This window comes from Photinus pyralis, unplaced genomic scaffold, assembly GCF_008802855.1.
Source record: "Photinus pyralis isolate 1611_PpyrPB1 unplaced genomic scaffold, Ppyr1.3 Ppyr1.4_LG5, whole genome shotgun sequence".
Classification (NCBI taxonomy): domain Eukaryota; kingdom Metazoa; phylum Arthropoda; class Insecta; order Coleoptera; family Lampyridae; genus Photinus; species Photinus pyralis.
In genome coordinates this window covers 12298393-12325511 of record NW_022170596.1, presented here as the reverse complement: position 1 = coordinate 12325511, position 27119 = coordinate 12298393, and the positions used below count along the sequence as shown (strand labels likewise).

Genomic DNA, 27119 nt, shown 5'->3' with positions numbered 1-27119 from the left:
ATCGTTTATGATGGAAGAAGGAAGATATGGTCCCTGCCGTTACGCGAACGACGCAGCGGTAATGGCCCAACAAAGGTAGAACAGGGGGGGGGGGGGGGTAGAGTTGGAACGCAAAGCGGTAAGATTCTAGGAAAGGAGTGAAAGAAAAAGTGAATAGTACAAGAATGGTCGCGACGAGAATGAACACAAAAGGAATGTGGGAAGAACAAAAGAAAAAAATGCTATGAAAGAAATGGACACGGTCAGGATGACGTCCAAAGGAGGAGAAAAATGTATTAGTGCCATAGAAACGCGAGAAGGTGCGCATTTTTTTGGGCAAGATCCAAATATATGTGGTGATGTTCTGATATATATTTAACCTTTAATCCATTAACTGTCTCTGGGGAAAATAGTGCATTAGCAAAGTTGTTCGAAAATGCCTTTCATAGTTTCATAGTGCATTAGCAAAGTTGTTCGAAAATGCCTTTCATAGCCACTTTGATTACTTAGTTTTTGTTGGGTCTGTCGAATCCTTGGTTTGGCTTCGTGTTATTCGGGTCTCAATGTACATGGTGTGCTCGCGTTCTTTTGGAGTGCTTGTAGTTCTTGCAATATCTGCAGCACATGGAATCGTATTTGGATCATTTGGAGTATTGGAATAGTTGTGATCCTTTTGGTCCTTGATTTTCAGATTTTTTGAATTCTTTGAGTTATTTGGTTTCTTTGATGTTCTTAGGGCCCGTATGATCTTTTGTAGGCTTTGGAGTCTTAAGGTTCAAATAGTAGAGATGGAACACTTTACATTTACTTGGTAAAAAAATCGATTTCGAATTTAGTCACATTCTGAGAGATTTCTGGGCATTTGCCATAGGAACTTTCCTGTAATCAGTAAATTTACATATACGGAGAAAAACAACTTTGAACAACAGTCTTAGAGGCGTTTTATTAGTGCGCTGTTTCATGGTTGGATGAATTTTACGAACAGTTGGTGTCGAAATATGTTATTCAATTTTTTAATGGCACTTTTACGACGTAGTATCGATTATGGATCTGGTAGTTGTGGCGTTTGTGTACGTTATGGACTATCATCTACCACATTAAACGTATGTCCATCGATTTTGGACATTATGTAGTTTACTGAATCATTTGGACAGGCTTATTTCATACATTATATTAATACTGGGTACTATTCGTCCGATCGTCTGATATCATTCAATAATAAAGCAAAGGTATGTACCACTTAAATCTAAGAGAGAAAAATAGCCCGGTTAATTGTTTTTGACATTCTTAACTGTTCTTAACTGTTCTTGTGTAAGCATAAAGTATCGAAAGTTGTTTAATGGCGACGGGTTTAGATGGCATGCGTTAGGATAAGATTGTAAATTGCCGCGATAAGAACAGACGCGAGTTGTCAATTTTGTGTTGGTTCCGTTTCGGTTTTCATGGCCGGCAATTTTTGCAGATAAGAATAATAGATTGCGATTGGTGGAGCAGGCAGTTTTGACTCTCGAGAAAGTTAAGGGTCGTTTTTGTTTTATCGACAAAGTAAATGCGCCCGAGATTTCGCGTCGCCGTCGGGCAGAAACAAAGTGAAATTAGTTTTTGTATTTGTATGTTCAACTCATTACCGTGCCTTTAAGGGCGTTTTTCTTGTCAAAAACAGAAAACCTTCTGCACCGTTCATCTTGTCAAATTGTACTTATAGTTTATGTACGGGCCCATTTAAAAGGGTTTAGAAGGAATTTTGCAGTGAAGTTTAAGGGGTGGGTATATGCACATATAGTAAATGCTCGACAATTTCTTAAATACGTAAAATTTAAAGGTTTTTGAATTTTTAAAAACTTAAGTTGAAATTGGTTACTTTCAGATTTGAATTTTTCCCATTCCTGTTTGATTTTGATTATTTAAGGGTATAGCATGGCAGAACTTTAATTTTAGGAAGATTCTCGTATACTCATTGGGCATGAAATTTGTTCAGCCTTAAAATTCTGTGGATGTGAGATAATAATAGTGACGGTTTATTAGTTGAACTTTAGTGATATAAATTCTCTTCCTGATTTGATATATCGTCGTAGAATCAGCTTATGTAGATCTGGCACCATTCTGCAGAGGTACAGTATTGTATTTTTCTCTCGAAACGAATATTTAACCAGAGATGAACTATTGCTATGATAGGACTTTCAATTTAACAATACGAAAATAAGAGACTTGCTGTTTTGCGATTTGATCAGGTTTGAATACAAATCAATCAATCAGATAAATAATAAAATTAATTTAGTATTGAAGATTTGGTGTCGAAACACAAATTGTTACTGTTGTGAAGTATTAAAAATATCCTCTTCCTAACATTAATAATGACATTTAAAGTCTGATTTTCAAATATAATCATTTCGAAAAAATATTGTTTGCATGAACATGACGGTAGAGACGTTGTAGATGCTCGCTATATTTTCAAAAAAATGTTTTCGCCTTCAGAGGAGACGTCTGCTGAAGTGCAATGACTTGCGGTATTACCGAGATTATGCGTTTAGATGATGAGGGTCCCATCCCATCGTGATCAAAATTATTTTTGAAAATATGTTATCAAAGTTAGAAAATGTACGGATCTAAAATCACAACGGCGTTGTGGGGAGATGAAAAATTGTGGTCAATAAGAATTTCATTTTTCAAAATCTGATGCAAATAGAGAACAGTTGTACCGAAGTGTGGTTAAGATGATCCATAGGAAGACGCCGGACTTTCTCATTACCATTCCATACTCTGCTGTAAAAGGCAGCACATGCAAACGCGGCTTACCTATCTTGAGAAAAATCTAATCCCTGGGAGATGCGATAAGCAACCCTTCCTTATTCCAATGTAAAAGGCGGTCGAAGTCAAATTGCACTACAGCACTATATGCGCTGGAAAAGTCGAAGCTACACTAAAAATTCAGTGTCTACCATGCCTATTATTACATTATCTGTTAATAAACACGTGGTTTTCGTACACGAAGATAACGTAACCTTTACAAAAGTTAAGTTGCCACTTCAGAAAGACTGCTCAAGTTCTGCATTCTTAGTTTCTTACCAACTTAAAAATAATCATGAATTACGAAACATGAAGTAGGTAACAACTTGACATTTCGACGAAATTAAGTAAACACGTAAATATGCTTAATCATTTTTGTTAATTGCATTGTCGTAAATGCAGGGCTTTGGTGCTGAAATTATACCCGCACACTTTTATATGAGATTTCCTTCAATGTATAGATTTGAAATACACGGCGCTGAAGATTTCCGTGGATACTTTTAATTGAGAAATGCGTTAACCCACAACTTTCAAAGGTTGCGCTGAAGATGTACATCATCCCCTCCCTAAAATGTTAATTCTTCATATGTACTGTTTATAACTGACATTTATTTTCAATTCAATATTCACATTTCTTGCTTGAATGCCAACAAAGGGATTTTGTATGTTAAACATGCAATGAATTTTAAGCGGATAAACATATTTATTGAATCACACATACGATTGTTACACCCTTCTGATATTTCCACGTGTCACACAATGTCTGATGTTATTTGTTAATTTTCGTGAACTTTGCTTTCACTGATTAACCAAAAAAATTCATTTCAATTTCAAATTGCTACAAAATTTGGTCCACTTTCTTTGGATGAAATACTTCGGTTTCGAATAATTTTTAATTCATTTTTTGGCGATAGTGAAACCGTGATCTTTAAAGTAAGTTAATTGTTTTAGAATTGTACCCTCCCCGCGAAAATGTACTTATACGGTGATTGAAATTCTTCGTAATTTCCGGAGCATGATTTCTTCTCATAGAAAAGTGCTCCAAATTACATACTTACAAATACACCAAGGTTTCCGTTAGGTAGGTGTTACATACACAAATTTCCTGTCGATTGAATTGGCATTAAACGATTTTGTTGATATTTTGAAATTTTAAACTGGGCTTTTTTAATAATCAAATGCGATTAAAATGCTTCGCGTGCACTATCCAAAGAATCTTAATTATGTAGATTAACTATATACAGAATGTTAATTAGGAGGTGGCATCTACCCTACATCTTAAATTTTGTGGTTTACTTACTTTTTGATGGATAATTATCCTCATTGTAGATGCATCATTCACCATCACAGAAATTTAACTGAGCGGAACGTCAATCATTCATACGTTAAGAATGAAATTTCCTCCTCCTCCTTTTGAGCCGGTGATCATATCAAAGAGCACCTCATTTGCAATTAATTTAACTGAATTGTTGTCGTTTACTGACAATAGACACTTCGTCTCACGATGCCGTTTAGCTACTGTACAAATTTGAATGGCTCGTTATTTGGCAAAAAAGGCAACAGTTCAGTTACGGTGTTATGATACCGTTTGAGTAATTGCTTGCACATATTGCAGTGTACGCTATTTCCAATTAACCGATTGATTTACTTGTCATTTAATGAGGCAGCTGGAATTTCCGTTTGAAAAAAGCAGGTAACTGCTTGTCGGTTCTTCTTTCGACATAATAGAACTGTTTATAATTTTTTTATATCGTCTAATTCTGTTCGGTAATGCAGTTAAAATTTTATAACTTCAATTATTACAATCAGCATGATATTTGATTGACCATTGTATGGTCCATTATTATTTTTATACGAATTGTTACGCTAATGACTTTAATTATATTTATATTCATTTACACGCAAATGCCATGATTAATTATTGTGTACTTACCGTGACTTTTTGGAGTGAACAAGCACATACTTTGATTTGATAAAACTGAAGTTTTTGGAGGATTTTTTTTGTGAACTTTTTATGGGTATGCGGCTGAATGTTTGTACTGGTCGCATCCGAAAATTTGCCCCAGAATACTTGCCCTCAGGAGGATTCGCCCCTAGGAGGATTTGCCCCCGGAATAATGGCCCCCGTAAGCTTCCGAAAGAGTTGCGCCCCTGGGATATTCATCCCCGCCTTGATGACACCTCGAAAATGTTGAAACGGTTAGTATTGTTAAAAGTTTTTTCGCTACTGGTTTTCAAAATGCGTAAAAATATCTTTGGTAATAAGTGGCGTTTTTTCAAATTGATGAATATAAAAAACAAAAATCAATTTGACAATTAGATGGATATTATTATATATATTGGATGGATAGTATTATTATAATATGTCTTTCCAACAGTTGCGAAAGACATATAAGACTATCCATTATTAAGGAGCTCTTATCGAGTAGGTAATTAATTTTTCGATGTCTGTCCGTTAGCACGATATCTAGAAAACGAATGGACCGATTACGATTATATTTTGCAGGTGGATTCTTTATCAAACTTCTATCGCCATTAGTTATAAACCCAATTGCACAACATTCAAAATGAGCATACCATTAGTCATAGGTATAGCCATTAGTTATAAACCCAATTGCACAAAATTCAAAATGAGCATACTCATAGGTATAATACGCAATGCCAAGCTATAGCCACACCTAGGAGCTCGTTTGCTATAGTTTGTAACGCATTTCTTTCCTGCAGGAACATTTTTTTCTTAATTTATGTAACTTTTGATTCTTGATTTAATGTATAGGTACTCAATATACTTACACCATCTAGGTATTTACGCTGTAATCCACTAGTTTAGATTGCTGATTGTTGAAATTGTTCCTGTAGTAAATTTGTTATTATCTTAGTATATTCTTTTTTTTTTATTTTTTTTATTTGAAATTAAGACGCTTCAACTACGTGGTCATTAGCGCCGTGTGATACATGTTGACACAGTATGTCATATTTCTAGTTTCGTTAGTTTGATAAATCTAATTATGTTTGCTATATTGGTATTTGTTGTTAGGTTGGTCGTCTGATCGTTCGTAATGTTACAATTCCTTCGTTCGTTTTCAAAAGCATTGCACTCGGTTATTAGGTGAATTATTGATATGGGGGCTTGGCATTGTTCACACATTTTTGGTGGCTCTTTCCTCATTAGGTGGCCGTGGGTAACTCGGGTATGTCCAATTCTCAGCCTTGTGATGTCCACCTGGTCTTTTCTTCGTGTCAATTTATTGTAACCGCCATCGAAGAATGTAGTGTCTCTAATTGATCGTAGTTTGTTCGTCAGTGGGTCGATAGCTTTCCATTGGATTTCCCATTTTTGTGGATACTTTTTTTGAGGTCGTAGGTTGTGAGCACTTTTTCGTCGATATTTGGTTTTCCAGTTGCTTCTTTGGTTAACTTATCTGCGGCTTCGTTTCCTGCGATACCTATGTGTGATGGGATCCAGATGTAGTCCACAGTCTTGCCGTTGTTGTGTACATCCTCATTTAAGTCGGAGATTTGTTTAATTAGGGGGTTTGGCGATAAAAAGTTTTTTATGGACTTCAGTACACTTGTCGAGTCGGAGAGAATCACATACTGTTTATTTTCACTTTGTTTTATGTATTTTAGGGCTTTTATTATAGCTACCGCTTCGGCTGTGTAATTTGAAGTGTCTTCCGCTAGGCGGTACATTTCATTATAGTCTTTGTGTATGAAAGCACATCCAGTTTTGTGATTTTTGACCGAACCTTCCGTGTATATGAGTTCGTGGTTTAGAAACTTGTCATTAATTATTTCATTTAGTTTGTTGGTATAAAATTTTGGGTTGGTTTCTGTTTTTATATAGACTGATAGATCGAGGTGGGTACTAGGGCATTTAGTTAACCAGAAAGGAGTGACGGAGGGATACTTATAGGTTGGGATAGGTAAAGGTTTGTTTAGGGAGGAAAGAATTTTTTGTGCCCTTATGTTGAGTGGTATGATTCGTGGGTGGTGTGATTTGAGTAGATTGAGTCGTTGTTTGCAGTCCTTTTTGAGTTGGTTTAGGTGTGGTATCCAAGAGAGTTGAGAGTCGAAGATCATCCCCAAATATTTTATACAATTTTGATAACCAATAGGTTGTCCGTTTAAAATTAAAAGAGGAGGTGTGAAGTTCATTTTTCGTCTAGTGAAGCAAATTGCTTTTGTTTTTTGAGGTGAGAATTTAAAGCCCGAGTTCTCTGTCCATTGTGTTAAGTTAGTTATTGTGTTTTGCAGCTGTGATGTTATGTCTACGAGCTTTCTTCCTTTGCAATATATTATAATGTCGTCTGCATATAGTTGAATTTATACTGGGCTGTTTACAGATTCTACGACGTCATTTATTGCTAAGAGAAAGAGTGTTACACTCAGTACAGACCCTTGCGGAACACCATTTTCCTGGGTGAACTGTTTTGATAAGCTGTTACCTATTTTTACAGTGAAATATCGTTCTTGCATAAATTGGCTAATAAAATCCAAGATGTTGCCTTCTAAGCCTATCTTTTTTGCTATTTCCATTACTCTTCTTCTCCAAACCAGGTCGTATGCTTTCTCGAGGTCGAAGACTACTGCTACAGTGTGTTGTTTATTTAGGAAACCGGTACGCACCTCTGTGTCCAGCTTAACAATAGGATCTATCGTTGAGCGATTTTTCCTAAAACCGCTTTGGTGTGTAGTGATTATGTTATTCGTTTCCAAATACCATATTAGACGTTTGTTAATCATTTTTTCAAAGAGTTTACCCATGCAGCATGTGAGGGAAATTGGCCTGTAGTTTTCTGGGTTAATGTTTGGCTTGCCAGGTTTTGGTATCGCCACGACGGTTGCGGTTTTCCACTTGTTTGTTGTATTGCCGTTAGAGGTTTCTTTTACTTAGTTCTTTGTTTTGTTGCTAGAATGCCCGCTTTGTACCTTTCTGCACCTAATGCTATCCCTTCTACTTTCAATTTGGTATTACGCATTCGCTGTGTTTCTTCCTCTTCAATGAAGTTTCTGCCGTCACATTGATTAGATGCAAATGTTCTTTGGTACGCCCTTACTTTTCTGGGATTAGTGTTATGGCTTTACCATACTTATCTTCGAAGGGGTTTCTCTTTCTCTTGATGTCTGCGGTGCGCTCCATTGAATCGTTTTTACAGATATGTATTTGCATGTAAACAATACGAGGTATGTTAAAGTATTATGCAGCATTTTTCACATTACGTATGATTTTTAGGCTTTTATCTTCGCAAACTTATTCTCATAGATTTTTCTTATCTACCTGGAAATTATCGACGCCGTAGGTGGATAAAAGTGATTTTTATTTGGACCCGCCACCTTATTAAGGATTGGTTTTCGCGTGTCAATTGATAGATGAGTTTCTACATTACCGGTAGATTTCCCCGACATTTTAGTGAAACCAAACATTTTGTTTGTGCATCGTAGAGTATTCTTGAATTTAACGTCAAGTTTATGCTTTTATATCCAGCGATTGTAAGGACAATCCGTGGTCAATGTAAATTGTGCCACCGTGTCAGAAGTTCGCATTGCTATTTCGCAATATTTTATGCGCAGCGCGATTCACTACCCCTTTAGTTGTTTGTTGTGTTATTGTCTGTTACAGATTTCCAGCAGAGCGCGCCCTTCTGAATTCTGACGGCCGCTGCGACCAGAATTCAAAGGTAATTTTTCTGTTTCGTCGACCCCTTAATTAACGTTTGATTACATACTGGTTTTCGATGCAATCGAACTGTAATTATTACATTTCCTTGATATTCGCTTAACGGTTATAGCTCCGTTGTTTTCTGCCGAAGCCTGTTTTGGTATTAATATTCTCTGTCTACGTGTTGATCCCAGTTTTATTCATTTAAATTGAGATAGCAGATCTATATATTACAGTGACCTGTTTGTAATATTTTTATCATTGATTAAATCACTCTCGATTTTGACGCCAATTGTTTATGTTCTATCCCCAAACCTTTACTATGAGGTGTTAGTATGAGAAATATTCAAAAAATAAAAATTACCCCCAGAGGTAAGTATAGGAAATTTTATACGTGTACCGCTTCATAGCGAAAAAGAACAGAATTAAAATGCAATAGAATGAAGTGCTTTCAGACAAGAAACGAGTGTGGAATCAGATAAGACTCAAAACTCCACAGTGTTGACGGTTCTAAAGATCGTTCTTACGGAGCATGAGGGATAAATAATCTGCTATACTGCTATAGCTTGGTTTTCGTTGGATATCTGTTTCGGGTTCTGGATTCGGCGATTATTGAGGAAAAATTGCGTGGGAGAAAGAGATTATTCGCTGAACTTTCAATGTGAACCTATGTAAATCAACTGCGCCGTTTTAGATCGCGTAATATTTATTTTCGTTTATATGTTTCAAGGTAAAAACCGCGTAATCATTCGTGATTCTTATTGCAAAAGTTGAAGTTTATTGCCGAATTTCAGGGGAGAACTGTGTCGCCAGTTAAACGAAATTATTGTTATGTGACTGTAAATACTTTGCGAGTTGCCATTACAAGTAAATGTATTTATACAAAAAGGGAACTTGGTTGTGTAGCGGAATATACTACCTGATGTATTTTCATCCGTGAATATAGTGCGAATGGGTTTCCTTCTTAATACGCGGGCGAACATTTTCGTTTTGGTTACATCATTTGATCAGTGCGATCATGCTTAAATGAATTTTACCACGAAAGCATTAAGGTCAAATGTACAGAACGTTCATTGCATTATTTTACTTGGGATTGTTTAGTTACGATAAAAACAAGTCTATTAACCAAATTTGCGCACCTCTTTTGTTTATATGGGGTGTTAATAAGATTATGGATTAAACGGCCAGCGGTAAAAAGTTTAAAGACGATTAATTAGTGCATTTGCTAACTATTAAAATCCTGAGTGTACTGGTATAAGGGCAAAAGTGACATTTGCATATTGCGGAGCATTAGTAAATTATTCCAATGAGTAAACCAAATTTCCACTACTAAATTTCGAGAACCCTTGACTCCAGTTTGTTCCTGATTCAATTTCGTCAACCATCTTTCGAGATTCACTTTTAACGAATAACCCAACTTACCTAGCGATACAAAAGGTCCAACTGTATTGTATAAGGCGTTCCACCATACAATTGTTCGAATTGGTGCTGCCTTTTAAAAGGAGAAAATCGAATGTAATCTGCGACTCGTCGATGAAGTTGTTTTTGCATTGTGTAAAAACAGGAGTCGATCGTTCTGGGGATTTTGTATAAAAATTTATGCTCAAAGTCAAACATTCCTGAAGAGATCGACCCACGGTAGTTTATGTTTTATGAATGATAAGCGGACCCAAACAAATGATTTTGGTAATTTTTTTCTCTATTGTTTTCAACATGATGGTGCACCCGCCCACAAAATATTTACGATAGATATTCTTACACGATCAGGGGCGGGCGCACCATTCTGTTGACACCAACAGTTTTCAACTCTTATTTTTTGTGCCGTACTTCGTTGTATTGGTAGTAAAAAAGTCTACACAATACAGTTTTACGGGCAAAAAATAAAGTTGATGATGATTTCTCCAAAACGAAACGGTGTTTTTAAAATCTCTCAACGGTATCTTGTATAGCTCAAAAAGTGGCAATAAGGAAGTGTTTTCGTTTTGTTTTGCATCTTGAAATAACATCAGAAACAACGAAATCGGCAGATTTCGGTCTCTCTGGAATGTCTTCGGAAGTAATCGGAATTTTGTGATTTTCTTTAAAGCGCGATAGTCATTCTTTAATTGCGCAACTTTCCCCTAGTTTGACCACCTTCTGACTACCTCGTATCTTCTATGGTCTCCGAGATCCCCATGATAGACATCCTTGGACACAGTGTATATACGGAGGGACCTCATAATTAGTTCTGGTGTCGACCGTTTGTCCGGGGTTTGGATTTTGTTATCGTAGTTAGGGCAACATAATTAAAACTGCTAATTACGCATTAGGTTTACAATTCAATGAATTTACATCCAGAAGTGAATTTATTCGAACGTGTGAGTTGTGCTAGTGCGTAAACACAAGGTTTACTGTATAAGGAAATGACGATAAAATACTTGAGCAGTTGGGTAGACGAATTACCCTCGCTAAAAAATTATTACCGTATCTAGTGAAGGACAAATCAATTAAACGTGCCAGTGCTATATTTTTCTCCGCTATAAAGGGACTACTGTTTACGTTCCTTGCCAAGTTATTCCGGCACAACAATAACAAAAAAGGAGGTTGAACTTAAGAAGGGATGGCCAACCCGTTGCATAATGACGCGAAACCCTGGGGCGTAAAACAAAGGTGCCGTTGCACATTTAGATTATACTCCAGTTCAATACATACAGAAAGTTTCTTTTAAAAGAATATAATTGAATGGACCACATGAAAGCATTACACATTTTCGACCAGTACTTAATATTACCCAAAATTTGGTACCTACTTTATTGTAACATCTAAATTAACACGAGTGCACATATCTACAAAAGATAAGACCAAGATTTGTTTCTTGCTCGGTATGAATTCTCCTAAACGCATTTCATACCTAAGATTATGCTCACTTTTGGATATGTACCAGATGTAAAACGCCTTATTCCCTCAGGCAGAACCTTATTACTTGTTGATGACTACAAACTTTTTTGGTTCACCCGTGGCATTGATGATCTCTAGGATGATCCTCTTCAAATCAAGATAATCGAAGTATTTTCCTCTTATCAATTTGATCTTGATGCTGTTCAGTGCAGATAGTAGTAGTAGCAGTAGTCTCATCGTTGCTATGAATATCTGAAATACATCCTTGAGGCAACACAGTATAATTTCATGGTCTGATGTTTCGATATCCCATATTCTCCTTATCTTCTTTACCTTCCATGTTTCTTCTCGTAATTTAACTACTTTCAATTGCTCTGAGGCCAATACAAATTTACAATGTTATTTTTACAATAGTGTTTGGGCTTTCTAAACGTTTTATACCGTTGTCCTCTAACTAATTATGTTAAGCAATAAATGGTATTTATTATTTCATAGTCAAAATGTTCTTGAGATGCAAATGTAAGATTGAATAGATTTGTAACACATGAATATAAATTAGTTAAACATTTCCTAATCTATTTCCGTCCTTTAGGTACACAAGTGCAGCCACTTCAATGGACTACATTTAAAATAGAAAGTCATTGTCAATTGCCAAATCATAACTTTTGAAGATCCATCTTCATCCGCATTGGTTTTTTTATCAAAATTTTATGAAAGTGACCCATTGTTCAAATATAAACCGCTTTTCTCACGAAATTAAGCCGCGGACCATATAATTGTTTACCGTTTTCTTTGTTTAACTGTAAAATTTTGAACAACACGCGAATCTGTTAGGAATTGCCAATTTTATAGAATTTTTTCCTCTAAACAATTACCTAATTCAATGGTAATGCGCGTACATGCCCGGTTTCTCTCATTACTCTCTTTTCTTCTCATACTAATTGTATGTATATTTCTCGCAGGAAAACACTCCCTAACGTTATATTTATGAGCTCTGGCCACCCTTTCACTTTTCACCAATTAAATTTGTGTGGTACCGAAACGGATTTAAATATTTTTATGAGAAATTCTAAAATATTGTAAATGACCTGTGGAGACGAATCTGACTGTACCACTTCATGAGTAATAAATTGCTCGGTTTAGGTTTGGCTAAAATTACTTGGCTAATAATAAATCACACTCATCTCTAAACTGATCACTGAGAAATTCGGTTTTCCTTCTACCGATGTAGGTTCTGCGGACATCGTTCTTTAAGGATGGTCGTTGGGTAACGAATTATGTCACGAACTTGACCACCGCACCATTCACCTTCACTACGAAGTTTAGCGCGTAGAAGTGCCAATCAATCTAGTCTTGCACTCACTTTACTTGACATCACAATTAATATTATTTTACCTTTCGTAATCAAATACTTCATTTTTAGATATGTTTGAACAGTATCAAACGTTAATTAGTTGCGTTATGTTGAAAATGATAATTGTGTCATGACAAAATTAGAAATGTCTGTTGAAGTTTCGTTTAGCAAGATTGGTAATCACGATATATATTCTAAGATGGTTTACCGAGACGATACTCATTTGCATTAAAGGAAATACGAATGAAAAATGGATACCGTTAATCGTTAATAATCCGTTCCGGATCTGGTAAGAATGTCTCATGAATACATAATCTCAGAGTTAAACAATTATCGTACACAATTCTAAATTGTTTGCCTAGCTTCCTTTGAAGAATATGAAAATTCAGTCGAAAATATTAATAAAGTTTATAATTTATGAGGCATTTCAATTTTTGTTTTACAGCATTTGCCAAAATTAAAAGCAACGAAAGTGAACATTGTGGGTATTTTTTAAATTTATGTGTGTAATTTAAATATTCGCATCTTGATCTCTCTCAATTTGAATGTGGTAAGGATAAACATCAATAGATTTGTACAGTTGACATAATGCATTTAGACATTTTTCCAACGAAATTTGTGCATACACAGAATACGCGTGGCAGTTAACTTTTAGACTGAGCGATGCAGGAATATACGAGTACGATGTTCTACTGGCTGGTTTCTCTTTTTATAGGTAATAAGCACTTGATCTGGGAATTATTGAAAATCAAGATTCGTTAAACTGTTGCAAACATATTGCTATGTAAACCAGATCGGTATGACCCTTTAGATTGAAATAATCCCGACAATAAGGGTATACCTTCATGGGTTGGTATAGAATACGTATAAGTAGTTTTGGAAATGGCAGGCGGGGCACCCTGTATTTAACATTATTCAAAGTTTGATAAGGAAATCTGGCGGAATTTTGTTACGAATGGAAACATAATTGATGCATTTTATTTAATTTTATTGGAAATTTACGTTAGCTGTAATTTTGTTCAAAAAATGTAGTCGGTTTTATTTTTTGTAATTTAAGACGTAGAAGATAAGAAACGTTTGGATAAAGGAATAATTGCGTCTATTTGAAAATGATTTAGCAGATGTTTGATAAGGGGACTTCTAAGTTAAATTACATTGATTTAGATAAAAATTGTGATGGAGATGGTCTAGATGGCGCGCCGATCTAACGCGTCGGTCTCTGTTCATTTGACTTAGCGTATGTAATAGTCCTTTGCGTGTAAATTCGAATACGCATTTTTCCGGTAGTCAGACGAAGCCTTGTTTGTCAGTTAAAGTCAGAAAAAGTGGTACAGGAATAGTTCCGATTGCTACCTAAAGTTTGTGTTTCCGCAATTAGTTTCAAGTTATAGAAGACAAGGTGATTTTTCAATTTTAAAGTTGTGTCTTCGTTACAATTAAAGTTTGTATCCGAGCCGCCAGTTCAACAATGTCAATCGTCTTGGAACCAGAGTCCAGGAACCAGAGTAGAATAGACACAATCTCCACACCTTTTTGTGAAGTCACAAGGTCGTGGCCTTGGTGCAGAGCATTTACCGGTGAGGAGTGACCTTGTTTTGCGATGCAAATTCGTGGCCTTTTTTGTCGCTGAATCCCAGGGCACGACCTTGCGCCCCAAAACACGGTCACTCATTAGTTGCGTCTTTGTTTTTCCTAATTGCATGCTGCAAATGTTTTTGTGAATTTAATTTTACACGAAAAAAATGAAACGCATTTCGTTCTAATAACTAAAATCTAGTTTATTAATTTCGCTGTGAAAATCTCACGAAACTCAAATTTTTTAATAACGCCCATGAATCGCTAAATAATTTTTAAAAAACTCATTTTTCTTATGCGATAAACTTAAACTCGAAAAATTTTACAAGCTCGGTCATGTATTGTAAAAATTATGCTCTTTCTGTAGCAAGATGTACAGTACAGCGCCCATTCCTGTCCTTTTATATACCACTTTAGTAAAGAAATGAACCAGCCCCTCTGGTGGTTTGAACAAAACTTCAGTTCATATACAAACCACTTCGTCTCTGACGCAAAACTCTTAACCTTGAAGGCCACGATCAAATTACCCTATCCCGGAACCAAACCACGATCAAATTGCTTTAAACGACCTTGAAACTTCAGCACAGCCTGACAGCAAACCTCCGACCAAATAGCTCGGACGCAAACCTCTCATAGTCCAGCGCAAACCTCAGAGACTCCCATCAGATTACTGTACCCCGGGCGCAAACCTCCGATGAAATTACATTAACTCTCACGCGCAAATCTCTTGACGCTAGCGCGGTAGCTCAGGCGCAAACCTCGCTAGCGCAGTTCACAACCACTCAATCCTAGTGACTTTTCTAGGGATTGTTATCTAGTATGATTTAGAATAGGCCGTACACTACCGAACCCATGACTCAGGCGCAAACCGAATTCCTTTAGCTCGGACGCAAACCTCCGATACCTTATCTCGAGCGCAAACCTCGACCCCTTGACCTTGACGTTAGCACAGGCGCAAACCTCGCTACCGCAGTTCAGAACCACTCAATTCTAGTGACTGTTCTAGGGATGTTCATCTAGTGTGATTTAGAATCGGCCATATATTACTACTAAAATATCTTCCTAAACTTAACACCTCACAAACAGTCAATATTTTCAAATACTAATATCTCGAGAGCGGAGTACCTACATGAATGAGATGTGTTTGTTGGTAGAGTTCAAACTTCAGTTTCCACCATATAGTACATCCACTCTAAATAACCTTTGCAAGTGTCCCTAATGTGACTTTTACGTGGACCAAATTTCCTGGATGCAGATTATCTGGGAGGGGCTTGGGTATTCGGCTTCGAATTATTCTCGTGCGAATTGTTTGGGTTAGAGTGCGAATTTTCCGGTGCGACTTTTCCGGAAATCCAGTGTGTGAAATATCCTGGAAACGAAATGTCCCGATGCTAATTATCGGGGTGCGATTTTTTCAGGCGCGAATTGTCCGCACACGGGTTTTCTTATGAGTAAAAATCGTAAATAATAACGATTTTGGCATTTTTAAAGTTATAATCAGGGATGAGGAAACTATGAGAGAAGCATGAGGGAACACTGAGAGCAGACAAAGCCCTCACACTAATTACTTGCAATTATAAGTCTGCTAAGCGTATATTGAATAAGAGCAGCCACAACACATCAGAGAGAAACACTCCAAAGAAATGTGGTGATATCCACTACCGACAGCCCTTATTCAGGTAGACAATAAGTCAAGTAAAAAGTAGTGCTGTATCGAAATCGAAAAATAATTTGCACGAAACCACTGTGAATGCAAGGCCTTCTCTGAAAAGAAACGGGCACAGCATGTACGCAAGACCAAATTAAAGAAGGGATAAGGGTGTAAGGTAATAACTAATTTACCGTAGAAATTACTTATTTCTTAGCTGAACAGGTTGACAAAGAAATACCTAGATGGCGTAAGACTATCACTTGAATTTGGAATTTAAATTGTGAAGAAAAAAAGAACGTTTCATGTCCCCACTTTTGCGACTATCTTCTTTGTCCGTTCGTCCATTGTAAACTACTTTTACAGTTTACAAAATACTTACTTATCTCATTTGTGTATAGGTGAGCACCTGCACCAAGAAAAGTCTAAGCAGATGCGCTTTTAAGAGTCCTTTAAAGGGTTTAAAACGAGCTTTAAAAGCCTTTATCGGTTTTTAAGCTATTTTGAGAACGTAAAATGGTGTGGGTGTTCGACTGTGAGAGGTTTCAAGGGTGTTCTAGAGTTTTTAAAAATATTTTGAAGAAATAAGGTTCCTCAAGAGTTTTCAAAAAATTGCAAGAAGTTGTAGAACTTTATGAAGGCCTTTAAAGCCATGCTTGTTTGTTAGTCATTAAGACTGTTCCCGAATTTTCTAAGGCTTTCTATAGGATTATTTATTAATCCTAAATGGTATTTCAAGAGTCCCCAAATATTTCTTCTTTGTTTTCTCTGGTTTCCACAGATTCAGAATCTAAGTTTTAAATAATCTTTAAAAGAAGTTAAAATCCGAATCTTGCATCTTTGACAGTTTTTTAATACCTTTATGAATCTTTAAGGCTATTAAGTAACCAAGTATTTAAAAGACTTGCTTTTAGTAGCCTTTAAGAGTTGCAAGCAGTCTCCAAGAGATCTTCCTTAAAGAGTTCCAGAAACTGTTGTAGTCTTTGAAATTCTTTCCTCTCTTAGTCAGCGGAATCTTCTTTATGGGAGCTTTAAGAACCTTCAAAAATATTTAAGAACCCATTTGTAGTGGCTGTAAGAGTCTGTAACATTTTTTCGAGGAAAATATGGGTTCAGTTCTTTTGTTGTCATTCATAATAATAAAGTTGATACCATTCAGAAATTCCAGACTCCGCATATAGGTCTCTGTGTAATATATTCAAAACGGTTATTACATACTAAAGGAATGTAAAAGTTCAAGCAAAACAAAGCGCGCACGTGAATAATCTTCACGTTACCTGATTAAACTGCCATAATTAAATCATATAATTTTACCTTGTTGCGTTCCTTTCACAATATTGAACATTTTGCCGTGAGAATAATTGTCTTTTTCTAACGACTGCAATTTTCCTCTTTTCACAATTTTGCCATGTGAAAGTCGGGGACGTTTTCCAGTAGTGTTCATCCATCAGTGTTGCAAACAATAACAATTAACATTTCCTTTTAATGTGATCGTAATCAATCGGACCATGCGAAGGACACTTTTGCACAATTCACTGAATTAAAGTACTTGTTAACAATAATGTTACGCAATATTTCCGAAATTCGAAAAATGTCAAGAGGTTAAAATTTTAATTGCCACTACCTGTTATTGCTTTGGATGATTTTATCTCTTGACATTTACAAATCAGGTGCGATGTGTAATTCGGTTTTAATTAATTGCGACGAGACTAGTTTCTATTTTTTCCACTTTCTCCGCCGGTCCTTTCGTAGCGTTGATATTATTAGATAATTTTATCAATATCTCGCGTTTTAATTGAGAGTTTGCTCCAGTTTTAGATCATCTAACAAATAGGTAATACGACTGTCTGCGGTCACGTTACAATAATCCCAAAGCATCAGAGCAATGAGATTCACCTTTAATGGGGCTAATGGGGATAGTTTCGCATATTTTTTTTAAATAAATAATTAAACTTTAATCGCGCCTTTGATTAGAATTGGGCACCGGAAGGTCACATTAATATCTTGAAGACCTCGTCAGATGTTTACGTTTAGAAAAATGCGGATTTTGGTTGTATAACCGATTTTAATATGCGCTGTAATTATTTAGTCATGTAAATTCAATTTTTGGTCATAATCGATACGTTGCTACTACCACAGTTTTTCCCCATTCTCATAGAAAGTTATTACCTCATCTTTTTTACAGTTATGAAATGTGAAAATTCGATGGAAACAAGTCTTTAAATCACTTACATTCAAGAGATGTTTAACACAAATATTTATGTAAATTTAAGTGTTGCCAAAGTATTTTAAGTGATTTTTAATTAATTAATGCCTCTTTTTTACATTTTACATTTATTTGCAGAAATGGGCATTTCCTTGCTGAGGCCTATGAAATCAAGTACTGTTCCTTTCCCTAAATGTAGTTATTCCTCCTTGTTGTTGGCAAACAAACTCAGACAAGCGGTGGCCTTCGTTTCTATTACGATTTGCATATTAAAATAAAAATAAAAAGGTACCTGTTTTGGGTCGTATAAATTTGACGTGCAGTTTCAGAATCATTAGGCCGAATGATCTCTCAATTTTTTTCAGAAATCGTTTAAACGCATTGCTTTGATATCTTTGCGCTTTATTATTTGTATGGTTAGTTAAGTCCAACTACAAATTTTTGCCCAGAAAAATAGAAATAATTGACACGATGCTCAAGAATGAAAATTTTTGACACAGTTTTTCTTTCAAAATGTACATATTATAACACGTTTACTATGCATTGATTAAAGGTCCATTTTATACATGCATATATGTCGCAGGTGAAGAGGTGAAAAGTTGCCGAGCGAGTCGCAAGCAAAATAGGCCTAATTCTTGACATTGAAGCTCGACGGCACGACACTAGTCTGATTTGTGCCGAACTCGCATTCAGTTAGCTCGGCATTAAATGGTTTAGTACGTATTTGACTTGATGCATTTCAAACGGAAAAAAAAGATGTCATTGGCGAGCGAGCCGTGGGCGAGTTCGGCACAAAATAGGCCCTGATTTTGAAACTAAAGGTCTACGGCACAATGCTAGTCAGAGTTGTGCCGAACTCACCTTCGACTCGTTCGACTATGATTGGTTTGGTACTCACTTAACTGGAATGTACCTCAAACCAAAAAAGTCCTCATTGGCGAGCGAGCCGCCGGCGAGTTCGGCAAAAAAGATGCCCTGTTTTTTGAAGCACGATTGTAGTCTATTTTGTGTCGAACTCGCTTTCGACTTGCTCGGTATTGACTTAACTGGAATGTACCTTATATAAAAAAAAAGGAGTAATTGAGGAGGGAACCGCGGGAAGTTCGGCACAAAATAGGCCCCGTTTTTAAAACTGAAGGCCGACGGCACGATAGTGGTCTGATTTGTGGCGACTCGCCTACGGCTCGCACGGCATTGATTGGTTTGGTACTCACTTAACTTGAATGTACTTCAAACCAAAAAAAAAGCCGAATTGGTGAGCGAGTCGCAGGCATTGAAATTACTTCTACGGACCGGAATACAAACAATAGGATATAAGTGCACCCTAATCCGCCGGAAGTGGTTGTCCTCAGCAACAAATTGTACTCCGGGATTACACATTGTAGTCTCTTGGTACATAAGGCGAAAGGGTGCCAAGGGTGTATAGAAAACAGTTTTGGTAGACTGACTTATGAAGAATAAACATTAATAGTTTGGAGGTTCATCGAAATTTTCTGAACCGCATTTTCGCAGGCAATAGAGGTTAGACAAGTCGAGCGGTCAGGTCGGCAGCCAGAGAAATTAAAAATATGATTTTATGATAAATTGGAAACTAATAGGGTACATTACCATTAATTTTAAGAAACGTGCCGGGCCCCATCGTGGATGGATGCTACAGACTGTGATAAACTTTGACAATTTTTTTACGTGGTATTGTTCTTTTGTTTCAAAGCCAACTTGAATGAGCATCAATATTGCAATTAAAATTTGTGAATGTTCGTATTTTCCCCATATCTCTGCTTAGGAAACGTTCCATTTGAAATAATTTTCAAAAAAACTGCAAAGTTTATGTTAAGCTCACATCGCGCCCTCTACCACTCATCACATTTACTAAAAAGACTCTATTCATGTAAAATGTGATTCCACGAAGAGAGCTCTTTCCAACAAGACCTATTATGTGAAAATCTGTTAACCTAATCTGAAGTTACATTCAATTTCTTAAAGAGATGTTCCTCTTCCCCAACCCCTCATATTGTATGAGCTAGAGCAATATGTATTGCATCAAAATGATGCAAAACAGATTGCTATGCATGTATTTTTTATGCATGTTTGTTTGGTACATTTTAGGAAAAAAATCATTATTCTACTTAACCATGAATCGTACGCCCTCTAGCGGCGAAGCTAGAAACTTGAAAATCTCTTGGCTCCTTTTGTTAACAAAATTTTTATCTCGAAGGTGTGCAATTAACGGTTTCATAGATATGGCCTGTGACCATTATTAATGGGACACCCTGTACATAAAACACCCCAGTATATACAAGCAAGAACATGTTAATATACGGAGCGATGCAAAAGCGTCTTTGCATTGTTCTCTATATTCAAGATTATTAATGATCCTAATGGCTCTCCTTTGTAGTCCGAAAATTCGATTCGCTATAATACTGTCCCCATATCAATATTCATCATATTATTTTGATCATGACGTTAAATAAAATATCATCTGTATATGGGCCATGGCTATATCCTAATCTATTCTAAAAATTTAATGCAGTATCTCGAATCACGCTCAAAATCCTATAGTTTTCAAGCTATTTCTTTCTTTTTGCATTCGGTAGCTTATAGCTTGGGAACCAAGAAAAATCGCGACGATTAAAGTGCGCATGCGCAGACTGCACAAAATCAACTTTCTTATCTATAGAAATTTTCTTGAAATTTTAAGCGCGGATTCTTCTACGAGTAGTAAAGACAACCATATCGCATATTCTAAAAATCAAATGTGTGCATGCGTACACTGCACAAGGCTAAGTTTTTTATTTATGAGAATACATATGCATTAACATTATTTTCCTTTGTATGTACAAATCAACTTCTACGTTAATACATACAGAGTGGCCCAACGAGAAGTATACACAGGGCTTTTAGGGTATTAAATTTAGAAATTTCGAAAAATCCTCGAACACGTCAATTTTGTATTCGAGGGGGACAACTTTTGGAATACAAATCACGAACCCAAGTCTTCACCCCTGTAAGCAGGGAGCTTAACCCCTAAAATTTTAAATGGAATCCTATGGCAAAGGGGTTAAGCTCCCTACGTAGAGGGGGAAGGGGGTTCTTGACTTGTATTCCAAAAGTTGTCCCCCTCGAATACAAAATTGACGTGTTCGAGGATTTTTCGAAATTTCTAAATTTAATACCCTAAAAGCCTTCTGTATACTTCTCGTTGGGCCACTCTGTATACAGAGAGGTATGTTAAAAAATTTGGTGGTAAAGGGCACAAACAACATTTTTTCAAATAATTCAAGAATATATCGTTTGGGAGCTACTCTCCAAAAGTCCCAAAATTTGTGATTCATTCCTGATTTTGTAAAAAAATTGTTAAATTTTTACCGCAAAATGGTGCACCCCTAAACGAGGAACATATTTGCCAACGGCAGGCGTGTCTGCATGCATGTAAAAAATGATCCTTCCCCACAACTATTTCGGTATGCGCACTCAGTTTAATCGCGATTGAATGTGTGCCATAATGGTCTAGTGGCAATTGTATGAAGTTATTTTTTTAATGCGTATTCCAATTCAGCGGAGTTGGACATTAGGTTATTTGTAGGTTTAAGATTTCATAAAGTTTGGTGTGCTGCACCGTGTGTCCTGTTTTGGTTGAGGAGAATGCGGTGTATCTCAACTGTTTTTAAAGATAGAGACTTGCGGTTTTCGTAACCCGAAATCGAAAAGTCTGACTTTTTGGGAAGTTATCAAATCTTACTACCCATGTAAAATAGAAAAAAAGGTTAAAAACTGTTTTTTATACAATTATTAATAATGTGATTATCATAATTAAGATATATGTGGTCTAGGACACTACACAAGCGAGCATATTTCTCTATCATTTTTAAATTGAATGTATTTAGCAAGTTTCCTAGCATTTCATACTCACAGGTCTCTTGTGGGATCCACATTAAAATCTCCATTAATTGTTATTCTAAGTCGAGGTTTGTGCAAAAGTCCAGCACATTATGTAGGTTTCGTAAAAATATAGCAAAGTCACCTACTGGACCGGGGGATCTATATAATGTCAGTAGCAGTACAGTGGCCGAGAGTGTGGGGTTGTTATATGTTAATCAAATGAAACTGAGGTGGCAACCGTAGAATTAATTAGACTTATTTATTGAATACAGCGTAAATTTCGTTTTCTTCAGAAGTAAGACCTGGGATTCGGAACAAAACTAATACAAATAGCGGGTTGTTATATACCTACAATACTTTTGATTTTTGAAGCTAGTATTTTTGCCGTATAAGATATCAGTTTCAGGTGATGATTTATTGGGGTATTGTACAATGTACATGCATAATCCAGACGAATTGGGGTGTAGCGGTTACTTTTTTGTGAGATTTTGAATTTTTTTCTTGATTAATTTTCATGTTTGCACAAATTTTCCACTATAACTTCATAATTTCACTCTGCTTTATTAGAGATATTTGCCTTTTTAAGTTTTGCTATCTTCAGTCGACTTGATTCTTTTTACCCGGCAATCCGCTACAAGGTGTCTACACCTAAAGATGGTGGCCTATTTATTCTTTTATTATGGAGAAATTAGAGCAAAATGGTGAACCTCGTATGAACATGACAATGCACAACACCACGTGAACCTGCCAATGCGCATCTTAATGAATTAGCCTTAACCGATTATTTAAAAAAAATCAACACACAATGAATTGATTTTTTGCCGTGCCTATTTACTACCACTTGCTGCTAATGAAATTGATTTACCATTGGCATACACGTTTTTTTATTCAAACTCGTGTATCCATTTAACCTCGCCTCGAGCGATCTCACCTTATTACAAGTTTAATTGGTAAAAAGCATCAGGAAGAAACACCATGGACGTTCTTTTATTATTGCACGCGCGAAAAGTATGGCAAAGCCGGAAGAAATACATATGATCCAATTACTCGCATGAATCGCCCACCTAACACAAGGAAGTTTACCCAATTAGCAAGATAATCAACAATAGGCATATTGTAGTAATTTTCTGCCATTTGCAGATTTAAACTATTGTTTCGTCTCTAGAATCATTGAAGGGATTTAGAAAACAGTCGACCTTTAACATGCTTTCTTGCCCGTACTAATTTTTTAATAGTTACATTGCGAATGCATTACCGAAACTAATTGACGTGTGGAGTGTACCTCGTCAAAAATCGGCAAATAATCACAATCATCTGTATGCATCGAATTACTAATTTTTACTTTAAATTATAGAGTAAAATTGATGACTACCTTCCAATATTGCAACATTACGAAACGGTTAGAAGCGAAAGTAATAAGTGCGAGGTGTGCAATTTTGGTATGATATTATTTATCCAGATTACATATAGAGCGCTACCATGAGGATTTATGAGTTACTCAACTTTTCTGGCAGGTACTATCCACGATACATCTCGATAAACTGTTACATAATTAAAAGTTGCGTAGGTATTTCAGATTGGGATGTACTGAAAGTAATTCAAAATGTCACTCCCATAAATTTGAATGTAATGATGTATGCAAGTGTAAAGGCAGAGATTACGCCTTGACCTAGAAATTGGCAGCGGCAGGAAAGTGTTATATAGCAGTTCAAGTAACTGTGTCAAAGTGCTTTTCTTTAAAAATGACAGTATCTCGGCAATGTCACGCGTTTTTTCCGCACCTGTCTATGACGGTAGGTACACATTAATTCCACACACGCGAGATGAAGCATTACCTACCAATTTTCATTTGAAGAAAAATTCTTCTAGTGAGAAAGATGTAACTTGTGAGTAAAATCCTAACCGATTATGTGAGAATCTGATATTCTTCATTTTCTTCACTATCAATTTCATATCAGTGATATTTATCTCTTTTAATGTGCAGGTTCAGGAAATTTTCTCCGATTTTATTTTTATTTTTTTTTTATTTATTGCGCGGCTATACCCTAATAACTATTTACCGTCGTATCTTCTATGGTTTCCGAGATCCTATTCAGAAAAATACATGCTAATTTCTGTTGTAATTTTTCTGTTTACCAGGCAAGGGTGGATGGGGAACCATAAACCAGTCCTAGAAATATACTGGACTATCGGCCCACTTAGCGGGTGGGGGAGGGGGTACTCAATGCGCCCTAATCTCAAACATTTATACTTTTTCTAACACTGATTGTTGATAATTATTTCCCAACAACATAATCCTTCTAGATTATTGTTACACAATCTGTTCCTTAGTCGGAATTATACATTTCAGAATTGCGAAAGAATAAGAATCAATTAATTAATGTATAAGTCTTAAAATGGATTAATTTATAACAGTAATTATAAGCGCGAACTGTTCATTACTACGGCGATGAAATTGGAACTGATTGAAACGCAATTCGATTTGCTTATATAGCAAACGCCGTTCTTTTTTGGAGGCTTCCGAGTATTCTAGAATGTTCTCTAACAAACACGTCGTATTTCCCGGAAAGATTGCATCACATCTGCCTTCGCGGTTATCGCCGATTCTTCTTCTTTCATGGCGCCTCGGAATTTCTGGAATATTCGCTATAATTTTCCTTGATCTAAATTCTACTGGTAATCCCAGTATAACAGCATCTAAAACAGTTTTGACAACTACCACAAAAGGCATTTTTAGAGAAATCATTTACATTTTGTTTTTTATCTGCATGGTTCGGAAGCAATGCGGTTGACAATTTGTATACATTTTTTTTCAAGAAATCTCAATTGTGATTGCCCCCGACAGGATCTTAAAATTTCTTCTCGTAATCGAACGGTCTGGCATTTTTTCCCAACCGTTTTCAAGTAGATTATTAGGCAATACTCCTTTATTAATATCAGGGAAATTATGTGAATTTAAAAAGGAAAGATCCATACAGAAATCTGTATACTTTGTGAAAATCTACCTTTAATTGATTCATAGCTTGATTTTAACAGCCTGAACCTAGAAATTCTCAATTTTCTTCCAATTTACTCATTTAAATATCCTTATTAGTTATTTCATTTTTAGGGCATCTTTGCAAATTTGTGTCAAAAGTAGCTTTTAATCTCACTCGAGCCAATGAACGCCCGGATCCCTCTAAGGCAGAATACCAGTGGCGAAGCTGTGGCCGTACCCGTTCGGGTCGGATAACACTCAGTTAGCCGCCCCCCCACAACCCCCCCAATCCACAAAATCCACCACATTGTTTGGCATATGTCGCGGCCCAGCGCGATGGCAACAAAGTAGTGGAGAAACGTCCCCGATAGTGTCTACCAGGGACGCATCCTCACGACAGTTGACTAAATCCTGAGAGAGGCGGCGACGCCAGGCATATGTCAAAGTTTCAAGTTTCAAGTAGCTTTTAATCTCACTCGATCCGGCTGGCTAGTTGGCTGGCAGCAAATGCGGGTCTGTAGAAAAACGCTTGGAGGAGGACACGGAGTGCTACCGGCGTTGTGTAATTAAGAAGTTACTACATGATGCGGTTGGCGACATCTGGGAGCCACCCCGAAGCGTGTTGCACTAACGTGGTGATTTTTCCTTCTTCTTCTACCGTTTTGGTCCGATTGTGCGCACCTAAAAGTTTGTTAAGTGTTCAAATCGCGATCTCCCTTTCTCGTGTCGCCAATAGAAGCTGGGGCTATGAGAAGTGCCCCTAAAATTGAGTACTATTTTGTGGAGGGTTTTTTAGCAAAATCCACCAAATTACGAATTGCGGGTGAACGGGACGTCGGAGGTGGGTACCGACAAGGGGAATGTGGTATGCTTCAACAAGATCTTATTGATGGACTCGAGGACTTTGATAGTTTTTTTATTTGCAACGTCACCTTCGAATATTAACTAAATTAATTCCTTGCAAGTGGCGGCGTAGCCTGGCTCTATCTTTGTTTTGTGTTTTCCTTTGAGTGATGCTGCCAGCCGCAAAGCGCTCGTGGATCCTACCGCACCACCGAGAACCGGCCCCATCCACCCCTGTTTACCAGGTATCATGTCTTTTACCAGGCCCGAGTAGATGTGTGACAAACATTTTCTTTTGTCGTGTAATACCAAACTGAATTAATCACATAAATTATAGCTGTTTTGTAGTCCCAATGAAACGCAATTTTAACAAAAAAATTCTTTAATAAAATCACTACAACATCAACAGAACCTAAAATGTGAACCAACATTTTTTCTTCGTATTCCTTCCCTATCCTGCCTAAATTTTTGTTGCAACATTTGTCCATAATTAATAAACAACAATTTTTTGTTTTTCTCTTTTTGTAACTCTTGTAATTATCTTTTATTCGATTTCTTTTGAGTTAATTTCGAGGTTAATTCTTCCTTTACACAATTTTGTTTCACTGCTGAACTCTTTCGTATTATCTCTTAACAACTTTTCTTTTATTTGCTTAAGTTTTTCTTTCATACGTGTATTGTTCCGATTCATTCTCTTGGTATTTTCTGATCAATTTATGTAAGCATCTCTTTAATGTCCCCATTAGATTTTCAAAGTACAGCAGTGCGCGCTCTTTAGCTAAGCGCGGTAGTTAGTAAAAATTAACTCTTTTGATCAATTTAATTTGAGCATTACACAACACTGGTATGCTTCATTCAAGATCCTGAAAATAATTTCAAAAAAAATCGCGTGCAACAAAATCCCAGACATCGGGGCGCCATCAAGTCGATAAAAGATTAGTCACAGGCGATAAGGATTTTTTCTGGAAATAGTCCGTTTGCTACATAGGCGTGTTTAAAAGCAGTTTAACGTCAATGCCGAAGTGATTATTAGTGAAGGCGGCACTCGTGCGTGACAAATTTACATGTTATAAATTTGTGTACAAGATTGTTATAAATCAATATGTAATAATTAATTGTAAAATCACGACGATTCTAGAAAACCCCAATGTTGCGTAGTGCCCATCAAGCCATGAATTTTGGTGAAGAAGAATGGGTTCGGAATTCATTAATCTAATTGGAAGCGTTGATGTTTTTCGTTAAAGAAGATTTTTCGTTTTCTTGTGACCTAGAAAGTGAAAAGGTTAACTATTTTTTGGGTAATATTATTTTCTTTAATTTCAATCTCTAGTT

The 27119-nt window shown here is 36.5% G+C and overlaps 1 protein-coding gene across 1 annotated transcript in view; it reads left to right on the top strand.

Moving 5' to 3' along the window:
- Positions 1-1048: 1048 nt before the first annotated feature.
- LOC116171686 (rab3 GTPase-activating protein catalytic subunit) overlaps positions 1049-27119 on the top strand; it is a 52759-nt gene continuing 26688 nt past the window's right edge. The window contains exon 1 of the mRNA XM_031488653.1: positions 1049-1208. The gene's annotated coding sequence lies outside the window, so the exon portion shown is untranslated. The remainder of the gene's footprint in view (positions 1209-27119) is intronic.